At 45.6% G+C, this 10,292-nt stretch overlaps 1 pseudogene; it reads left to right on the top strand.

The window, feature by feature from the left end:
* The first annotated feature begins 3,502 nt into the window (after positions 1-3,502).
* LOC102865729 lies at positions 3,503-3,886 on the top strand (annotated as a pseudogene).
* Positions 3,887-10,292: the final 6,406 nt, after the last annotated feature.

The raw sequence follows: 10,292 nt of genomic DNA, 5'->3' as shown, positions 1-10,292 counted from the left end.
TTGCACAGCTTGATGCCTATTTAGGGTGGTGAATGCATTTACACAGGACTCCAGAGGGATCTCATTAAAGGGCAGATTTGGAAAAGCTGGGGAGATGGTGACAGTAGTTCTTTGAGGGGGAAGAAATGTCTCCAGCTCCAGAACTCATGCTACTATTTCTCTTCTCCTGTTTCTTTTATTTTACCTATTTCTTTTTTTCCACTGTGAAAAATTTCAAGCATGAATGAAAGTAGAGAGAAGTTTAAAACGGACCTCATGGTCCTGTCTCCTAACATTAATGTAATTTATGACCCTATCTAGTTTAATTTGTTTCCTAACACCTATCTAGTTAATTAACACCTATTTAATTTATGATCTGTTTTGTTTCATCTTCATGTCATTTTCTGTCTCCTACTCTGGATTAGTCATCACAGTATTTATATTTTCAGCATGAATTTCTAAAAGATGAAGAATTTGTACAAAGACACACATTATGCTATTCTACAGGTAAAATGTAGCACTGGTGGCCTAGTGGCAAGAAACTGTGCCACAGTACGTAAAGGCACATGGTTTGAATCCACCAGCTGCTCTATAGGAGAAGGATGGGCAGTCTCCTCCTGTGCAATTAACTGACTCTGAAAACCTGCCGGAGGGTCAGCTATGGGTCAGTTCCAACTCAAAGGCACACAACAACAGCCAAAAAGTTTAGTTCCTATTAATGGGAGAGGGATATTTCAGGAAAAAGAGGGTGTGTATGTACAACCTGGAGAATACAATCAATGTCACTGAATTGTACATGCAGAAATTGTTTCATTTCTGTTACATTCTGTTGGGTATATTTTCAACAAAAACAGAAAGTGAAAGAAAATATTTAAAAACGTTTAATAGACTTAAATAGCCAATTTTCAGCTTACTTGTGTATATTTCTTTTTAAATTATTGAACAGTTGACTGGTCTTGTATTAAAATATCGTTCACCCATTATGATATGAATTTATATATCTGTTAAGACCCTTTTAATCTATAGAAGTGCTTCTTACTGAGGATGATTGATGCCAAGGGGCACTTGGCAGAGTCTGGAGACATTTTTGGCTGTCACAGTTGTCTTTGTGTGAGGGGAGATGAAAGAAGCATGGGATATTGTTAAACATCCTGAAGTGCACAGGACAGTCCTCACCCCTAACAGAAAATTATCCAAGCCAAGAGCTACCACCTCCATCACACTTTCTGTCTCTCTCCTCTCTCTCTCTCTAATCCCCCTCACTGTGGATTTTGTTCCTTCCGTCTCTGTAGTTCTCGTGAACTTGGTATTTCCTGTGACTTGGTGGTTGGAATCCCCATATTTTTCCCCAGGTGAAGCCTGGGTTTGGACCTCTTATTTAGGAGCATTTCACTTGGGATACACTTGCTACCTTTGAGCTGATCTGCCTCACAGACTGGGTGTGCCTGCGGGATTGCTGTGGGAGCCCTAATTGCCTCCTAATTCCCTCCAGGCACTTCTTCAGAGTGTGGACTCCGTTGGCCTAGTTGGCCTTCTTGCATGCCCTTTCCAAATGGGGTTAGTCACCTCCAGCTTAAGTAGAACAGCTCTCCTTTGGTGGTTTTAAATTTGACACCAAAACCCTGACATTTACACAGATGCAAGCTTTCTAAACAGGTTCCAGGAATTAAAGTTATTCTTAATCAAATTAGCCCTTGGAACAACCTGGAAGCTCTGGTTTCTGGAGGGGGCATACTGTCTATCCATACCTCCCAACTCTACATGTGATATTTCACACATACTCCACACAGCGTCTCCCACCACCTGTCCTAAAGTCAGATGCCTGACTGCTCGATGATCAAGGACAAACCCACAGAAACAAAAGTAGAAAGCAAGACTTCTGCATGGTGAGGAAAGCTGCTTGCAGCCCTGCAATTTAACATTTAAGACAGGCGAGGTCCTCACCCAATAATTGTGTATAAAGCAAGACACACAGTCAGCAGTAAGAGGTGAAAATTTGACAGGAACAAACAGAAGGACGATTTTTAAAACCCCAATGGTCTGGGCCTATTTAGTGAGGCCAAAAATCACCTTAAGTCGATTCTGAAGTCCCAGGGTTGTAATTATGATTATTATCATTAGTATTCAAGCCTCCTTGTGTCTAGAAAGTAGAGAAGATGGAGCCTAACTGATTCAGGGCAGCTGTCCATTAGTTGGTGCTCTGGGTAAAGGCACAGCCCCATCTGTGAGGCGTTTCTGTGGGCAGACAGGAAGGATGTTAACTGAGCGAGACAAATCCCAGGAAGGAGACAGCACACTAAGGTGGACCTAGTGCATGCTGGGTAAGCTTCCCAGAGGGGCTGCCAGTGGGGCTGAGTCTTAAAGAAGAGTTAGGAATTAGCTAGGTGATGAAGTGACTCTCCTCAGAGGGCAGTAGGGCTCCTGCAGTGTTCCCCGTGAGCTGACAACACATGGCAGATGCCGTGTTGTTGTTAAAGAGGAAAAAAGTACATATATAATAACAGACAGTACTCACAGAAAATGAACCACGCCATCAGATTCGTTTCTAGAAACCCTCTGTTTCCAAGGCTATAAATGGTAACAGGAGGAGACTGCCTCTTCTAGATGCCACGAGTGGATTCTTTGTTCCAGACCGAAAGGAGTATGACTTAGCACATAGCCACCAGCAGGAGAGGTGAGAGAAAGACACAGGAAACAGGAAAGATGCTTTATGTGACAAACCAAGCCCTTCATATTTATTTTCAGAGCTAGAGAAGATTTTAAGCAATGAAGGAACATTTGTGATTTGTCACAAAGATTATTGTGGCTGGAAGACAGGCAAAAAGCAGAGGCAATTAGTTAGGGATTGGTAGTAATCCAGGCAAGCTGGGTAGAGGATACGTGAAGGCAGTAGAGGCAAAGAGTGACAGGATTATCTCAACTGATCCTCTCAACATCCAGGACCCTTTTAGGTCAAAGTTCCCTTTTCTGTGAGGAGCTGGTCTCTTGGAGCTGTTAATGTTCTAGACAGTGATCCAGACTGCATTTAAACTCAACTCTGGCTCTCAACTCAATACTTAGTTAAAAAACAGCCTTCTAGGACCATCTTTAATTTTACATTTTTGGATTATGTTATGTTCAACACAATACACATTTTTTCCCCCTTCAAAGCTGATGAAGTAAAGTGTGTTTTAGAAAGATCCCCATGAAATGACTAAATTATCAGAGTCTGTTCTCCTGGGGAAGCTGGTGTTCCAATGCCCAGTGGGGAACTGTGAGAGGGTCACATTCCAGGCATGAAGGACACAGCTTCTGGAGAAGCCCCACTCCACAGGGGACTGATACTCCTTGGAAGGGCTATGTCTGCCCAGCAGACCACAGGAAGGTGAAAGGTCTGTGAAGGATGGTGTGGGGTGACTTTGTGGAGAGGTGGACCCAGGAACTGCTGCCATGGATGGGCAAGGAGCTTGCTGGGAGAAACCCGTGAAATCAGCTCAACCAAATAAGTGGCTTAAAAAAAAAAGGCTCTTGCCCTGTCGCCAAGATGTCGTTCCCCAAGTACAAGCCATCGCGCCTGGCCACTACTACCCTCGACCCAGCCGAATACAACATCTCTCTAGAGACCCGGCGGGCTCAAGTCGAGCGGCTGGCCATTAGATCCCGGCTTAAACGGGAGTATCTGCTTCAGCTCAATGACCCCAACCGGAAGACGATCATTGAAGATCCTGCCTTGACTCGTTGGACATATGCAAGATCAGCAAATATATATCCCAGTTTCAGGCCCACTCCCAAGCTCGCTCTCACAGGAGCTGTGTTTGGCCTTGGGCCCCTCTTCTTCTGGTACTACGTTTTCAAAACCGAGAGAGATAGAAAAGAAAAACTTATCCAGGAAGGAAAATGGGAACGACCATTTAACATCTCATATTAAATGAGACAGAGATGACTGTGTATTATTGTTTAAATAAATCTTCTATTAATCATTGAAAAAAAAAGGCTCTTGTAATTATGAACTTTGTTTTCTATGAGAAAAGAAGAATCATAAGTGTGAGTTTCTCCTCTCTCTTTCTCTCTCTCTCTCTCTCTCTCACACACACACACACACACACACACACACACACACTTTCAAACTGTAAAGAGCAAGGGGAAAATGTCTTTGTGCACCATCTGGCTTGTTCTTTAAATAGCTCATTCCAAGAAAGAAATATATTCTCTTTGACTTAATTTATGTTTCTACCTTTTTCTTCCAGTAGGCCTGCAGAAGGAAAGAGGGAGCGGGGAGGTCTGTCAGATGCCTTGTGAGGATTCGGCAATAGCCTTGGTATGCTGCTGCCTACACAGCAGTATTTAACCCAATTACAGGATAATAAGGGCTCAGACAAATTATCTGCAAATAGATATGTCTATATGTAAACCCTCACATTTGGAACATGCGTCTGGAGCCAAAGAAAAGTTAAGCACTTAGCCAGAGAGGGATTGAGCTCACAATTATGTGTGCATATGCGTATGTGTGTGTGTATTTCCAAGTGTGGAGGTACGTGAGTCAAATGCATAGGAAACTTGAGGTACAACTTAGAAAGTCCTCCTGTACATGGAAGTACTTGAGACAAATGCAAAGGACATTTGAGGTACAACCTAGAAAATCCTGCCATCCAAATGAACCATTTGACAAGGGTTCCAGGAAGCTGTGCTCTGAAACTGCCCCAGATGATGAGGCTTGTGACTGCTGAGCGACCCAGGGGACACTGAATGGCTTTGCATGATGGCCTGGCATGGCCCCCTATGAGAATACAGTCCCCATGAAGTTGCTCAGCCACCCTCCTCCATTCCTTCCTGAAGCACTGGGATCAGACCTCCCAGGGACAGTAAGTATGTGCCACGTGCTGGCACCAATGGAGTTGCTCTGGCAATGTTAGCAAAGCCCTGGGCTGTCACTGAGTGGGCAAGTGGTAACTAACCTTGCATTTTTGTGACTGAAACAATCAAAGCTGGAAGAGCTCCATCCTTTTTACTTTCTAGTAGGAAGTGGGGGACATAGGAAGTGGAGGTTCAGAGGGAGAGGACTTGCTCAAGACCACCGAGCTGGCTTGTGGGGAAGTTTAGAAGCCAAGCTCCCACACACAGTGCAGCCTCTTTCATGGGATTGGCTCAGTCCTGCAGGTGGCAGAAGGGTCTTAGAAGACCAAAGGAAGGGATGTAGAAGACAATTCTTCTGAATGTGGCTCTTCTCTGAAAACACAATTTAAAAGTGAAACTGGAACTCTTTGCTTTTCTTTCTGGGAATTTATATGTAAAGGAAAATTTTAGAATACCCATATATAATGTGTTGTGTCCTGGATGGTCCAAACAGATGTGTTTGGCTCTTTGATCCTACCTAGAGGCACCTGATGATCCACTTCTGAAAACTCAGCCCTTGATCAGCCTATGAAGCATGATTCTGCTCTGACACACACTGGCCCACCCTAAGTCAGACTCAAGTTCCATCAACTGGTTATGTGGTAAACCCACCCCAGCCCACTACCGTCTAGTGGATTCTGATGTAACATAACTGTCCATCAGGTTTCTGAGGCTGTAAACCTTGATTGGAAGAGACTGCCCTGTCTTTCTCCCTCGGAGCAGCTGGTGGATTGAAGGGACCTTTCAGTAGTAGCTCCATAAGTTGCAGTCAGTTTCCTGGTTATAGAATGTTGTCACTGTTGTTATGTGCTATTGAGCTGAAACCAATTCATTGCTGACCCTCCAGTGGGTTTTCAGAGGCTGTAAATCGCATGGAGGAGAATGTCCATCTTTGTGTCTCCAAGAAGCTGATGGCTTTGAACTGCCTGCTTTTGGATTGGCAGCACAACTCCTTACCATTAGGTCACCAGAGCTCCCCAGCCTATAAAAGGTACAGTATAAGTATGAATTGTATGATGAAAAATTCCTCTCAAATTCCTTTGCTGCCACCACAAAAGTGTGTGTGTATGTGTGTGTGTGTGAGAGAGAGAGAGAGATTGAGAGATTATTGGGACTGCCTCTGTGTGTGGGTCCGAGTGTGTCCGTATGGGCTGATGTCCCCCTCTGCCTAGCACAACAACGTGTTAACCATTCTGTTGGTTTAACAGTTCCTGGTCCAGCACATTACTCCATGTGCTGTGCCATTACCTGCCCTGCCACAGCTTCCTCCATTATGCTGTGTCCTGCTGCACTTTAACAACTATTTTCTTTAGACAGGGTGTTTGCTGTTTTATAGGAGACCATTGAACCCCAGCCCACATCTAGGCCTAGGAAAATCATTTTGGTTCCCAGGATGAGGGAGGTGTACCAACTGCAACAGGTTTCCGGGAGGCAGTGTGGGGCCTTCCCCAGTGAGGCCTGCTAACGACACCTTGACAGTCTCTCCCCTGTCATTTCCAGGAATGTCTCCAATCACTTTGAACATCTGCAAGGTTCTGAGGATGGTTGTGGCAGGGACTGCAGGACTGGGATGGGGTGCTTGCTGTGGGAGGTAGAAGAGGGGCAGAAGAGACAGGGCAGAGAAAAAGGCCAGGTGCCAGGGTCTCTCTTGGGAGATGCCCCTAGTCCATCCAGGTTTCCCCCTGCTTGCATCTACCACCTGCTTTTAAAGTGTGAGAGCTTCTCATTCATTTCAGCTTTCAAAGAGTAAGGGGTTGGCTGAGCTTGGAGCTAAGAAGGGAATGGTGGAAAGACGAGCTGTTGTTTTTGCAGACAGGAGGCCTGGTTTTCGTCGTCGGTGTGAGGAGGTTACCCAGGTGTTTTTAGGCAGCCCCCAGTGCGGGCCTGGCTGACTAGCGTGGATTTCAATTCTTGTTTGCCAAACTACACTTTCAGGAGGTGTCAGATAGCGAAAACCTCTCCCCCAAGCCAAAGCAAGCATTTGGAGGAGAAGGGCCTGGGGATGGTAGGAGAAGATTCATTCTTGCTCAAAGAAAAGCCGAGTGTTCTGAGCTGGCCAGCTCTTTTTTAAAATACTGCAATTGGTTAAGCTGTGCATAAAACCAAGTATGCCTGCTCTACATTGCAAAGGAGCAGGGCTGGGCTGAGATGTGGTCTTTCTGGCTTGGGTGAAGTGTGTGTAAGTCAGAGGTGGGCAGGACAAGGGAGGGGGCTGTGTCCTGTGACCTAAGGTGACCTTTCCACGTGAGGCACACCCTGGACAAGAGGCTTTATCAAACATTATAGGGACGGGAGGAGAGAAGCTAGTGGCAAGAAAGAGTGTCCAGGAAGTAAGGGAGGAAAAAGGGGAATGCATGAAAGGAAGAGGAGGGGTGCTGGGAAGAAGAGGGGATGGGGGTGTCAGGTCTCCTGATTCCTGGGGCTCAGGGCTCCTCATCTATATAATGTAGCCAGGCTGATGTAAGTGCATCAGAGCTCCCTCCTCTCCTGTGTCAGACCTTCAACCTATCAACTCTGTTGACTGCAGCTTACTTCTATAGGCTTTGGGATTCTTCTCTCTAATGACTCATGAAAGCATAAAATTAAGACATTCTGGGAAGCCCTAGGAATTTGGTTTAAAATGTGTGTTTGGGGAATGGAAGGCATTAGAAGAATGCTCGTGTCTGGACTGTTCTGTTGTTTTCTTCCCCTGTTTTCTCTTCAAATTAATGAATGAGTCACGGTCGTCTTTAGGCCTGTGAAAGGCCTCCACAAGGGGGAATCGGGAGGGCTGGGATCTGACAATCGCATTTTCTCTGGCTTTTATTGACTGTTCAGATCCGCTGCTGTTTTCCCTCTTCCTGTCTCCAGAGAAGGGATCTTTCCCGTTAATAAGCAACACAACTTGAACACCTTTCTTGTTCTTCCTGCACCCCAGGACCAGACCACCCACCTCAAATAAAATCCAGCCAAGGCTTGGGGTTATGCAGGCTGAGGGCTTGTGGTCTCCAGACAGTCTCTGTCTATAGGACCAGCCGGACCAACACTTCACTGCTGACTGGTCTTGTTGGAGCCTCGGCTTCCGGCCTATGACTCATCTCTCAGTGTCTGTGCTCGGTCAGCTCCCCAAACCAAGGTAACCCCTTCTGTGTAAGTAGAAATAGCACAACCAACAGAAGGTCGGGGGACAATTCCTTAGTGTCTAGAAAGCCCAGAAGATTCTTAGTTTCACTTCTGATTTCTTTCCTTTCGTCTCTCCATGAGGCCAGTCCCTTCTGACCCACCCCCTCCGGAGCCCACTATCTGCCCAATCTCCTTCCCCCTGACTTGCCCAGGCCTGGCCCTCCTTTATCCAGGCATCACTTAATCAAAAACCAAACCCGTGGCTGTGGAGTTGATTCTTACTCTAGCAACACTATGGGGCAGATTAGAATTATCCTATAAGCTTTCCTTGTTGTTATTAGGTGCCACAAGTATAACCCACAATGACCCTATGAACAACTCTAAGTTTTCCTAGGCTGTAGATTTCTACAGAAGGTGGTCACCAGGTCTTTGTTCCTGGTAAGCAGCTAGTGACTTTGAAGCGCCAACCTTTCATTTAGAAGCCTAGTGTTTTAACTACTGCCCCACCAGGACATTTTTTTCAGGTAACATTTAGACCAGGACCAAATTCAGTGCTGTCAAGTCATTTCCGACATCGGACCTGATGCTAACCCTCTATTAGGTTTCTAAGGTTGTAACTCTTCGTGGGAACGGAATACCTCACTTTTCTCCTGTGAAGAGGCTGGTGGATTCATAACACCAACCTTTCCATCAAGCAGTGCAGCAAGTAACCAATTATGCCATTGGGACTCCTTTCAGATATCATTTACTATGCAAATTCAAACCTAATGCTGCACAGCCAATTCTGACTCATGATGGCCCACCACTGGGTTTCCAAGGCTGTAAATCTTTATAAAGGAAACTACCCATCTTACTCCCGAGGAATGACTAGTGGATTTGAACCACCAATCTAGCATGTTAGCAGTCTAGCACATAACCCACCAGGTCTCCTTAGATATCACTGAGTTCCTGCAAATGTCAAGAGTGGTACACATGCCAAGATGTTGTGGAAGAATACCGAGTATCCCATGGGCTGCCAAAAGAATAAACAAATCTGTCTGGGAAGAAGTCCAATCAACCAGAGTTCTTAAAGACAACGATGGGAAGACTTCACCACATATACTTTGGGCATGTTGTCAGGAGGGGTCATCATGCTGGGGAAGACAAGATCTTGTGGGTGTAAATGTGTAACTCTGGGTACAAAGTATGTACTCTTTAATATGTCTTGGGAGGGTCGGAGAGAGAGAGGAAGACCCTTAACAAGAAAGATTGACACAACGACTACAACAATGGACTTGAGCACATCAGAGATTGTGAATGAGCATGACAGGGCAAGATGTGGATCTCTTCTTCATCCATAGGGTCACTATGAGTCATAGTTTACTCGAAGGTGTCTAACAGCAGCAACAACACATTCCACACTTATCTCTTCGTTCCTCCGTCTTTATTCTCTTACCCTGATCAAAGAAGGAAGAGGAGGATGTTCTCACATCTGAGCTGCTTCAAACTGGACACCTCAGTGAGGCTCCCCAAAAGCCACGTGCAGTTCCTAGTGAGAGGTGGAGGAGCTGCCGTCTGGAGAGGTTCCTCCCCACCCCCTTGTCTCCCTGATTCCCCTACGTGCCTTCTTTGGCTTCTATTCTTCTCTGAGGAGAAGAGCGAGTGAAGACAATGGGTTTCTTTTAAGGAATACCTACTGTGCACCCAGAGTTACACATATACACCCACAGGATCTTGTCATTCAATCAGAGGCTGCTGAGGCTCCAACCAGTTGCTGTAAAGTCACCCCAACTCTTGGCAGCTAAATGTATGTCAGAGCTGAACTGTGTGCCATGCAGTTTTCTTGATATTTTACTTGTATTTTAGGGGTGGCTTTACACAGTAGCTTAGGTTTCCATTCGGCAACTTCTACACCGATTTGTTCAATGACATTGGTTACATTCCTCACAACTTCCTTCTCAATATTTCTTTGCATTTCTATTCTGGCCATTCTTTTTCTGTTAGGCTGATTCTTTGGCAGTAGATTACCCAGCATTTCTTCTGAGACACCCTGAGTGCACTTGAACCCCTAACCTTTTGGTTAGCATGTGAGTTTGTTAATGGGTTTTTGCACTAAGGATTCCGGTTAGGCTTAGGGAGGTTAAAGATAGCAGAGTAAATCAACAGCCCAGAGAGGCCAGAAGCTTGAATCTGCTGATAAGGATTCACCTTCCTACAAGGATCCTCCTGCCTCCCAGGCCCAGGAAGCATCTCTCTAAACTTGAACTTGGTTGTGTTCTTCTGAAAGACAGACTATCAGTGCCACAGAGCCTCAGGGCTGGGAGTGCATCTTCTCCTAATTTCAGGCAGCCTCCCTTCCC

The sequence above is a fragment of the Elephantulus edwardii genome, unplaced genomic scaffold, assembly GCF_000299155.1.
Source record: "Elephantulus edwardii isolate Elephantulus edwardi_28Jun2011 unplaced genomic scaffold, EleEdw1.0 scaffold00017, whole genome shotgun sequence".
Taxonomy (NCBI): domain Eukaryota; kingdom Metazoa; phylum Chordata; class Mammalia; order Macroscelidea; family Macroscelididae; genus Elephantulus; species Elephantulus edwardii.
The sequence above is the reverse complement of the archived record's forward strand: the minus strand, read 5'-3'. Positions and strand labels throughout refer to the sequence as shown.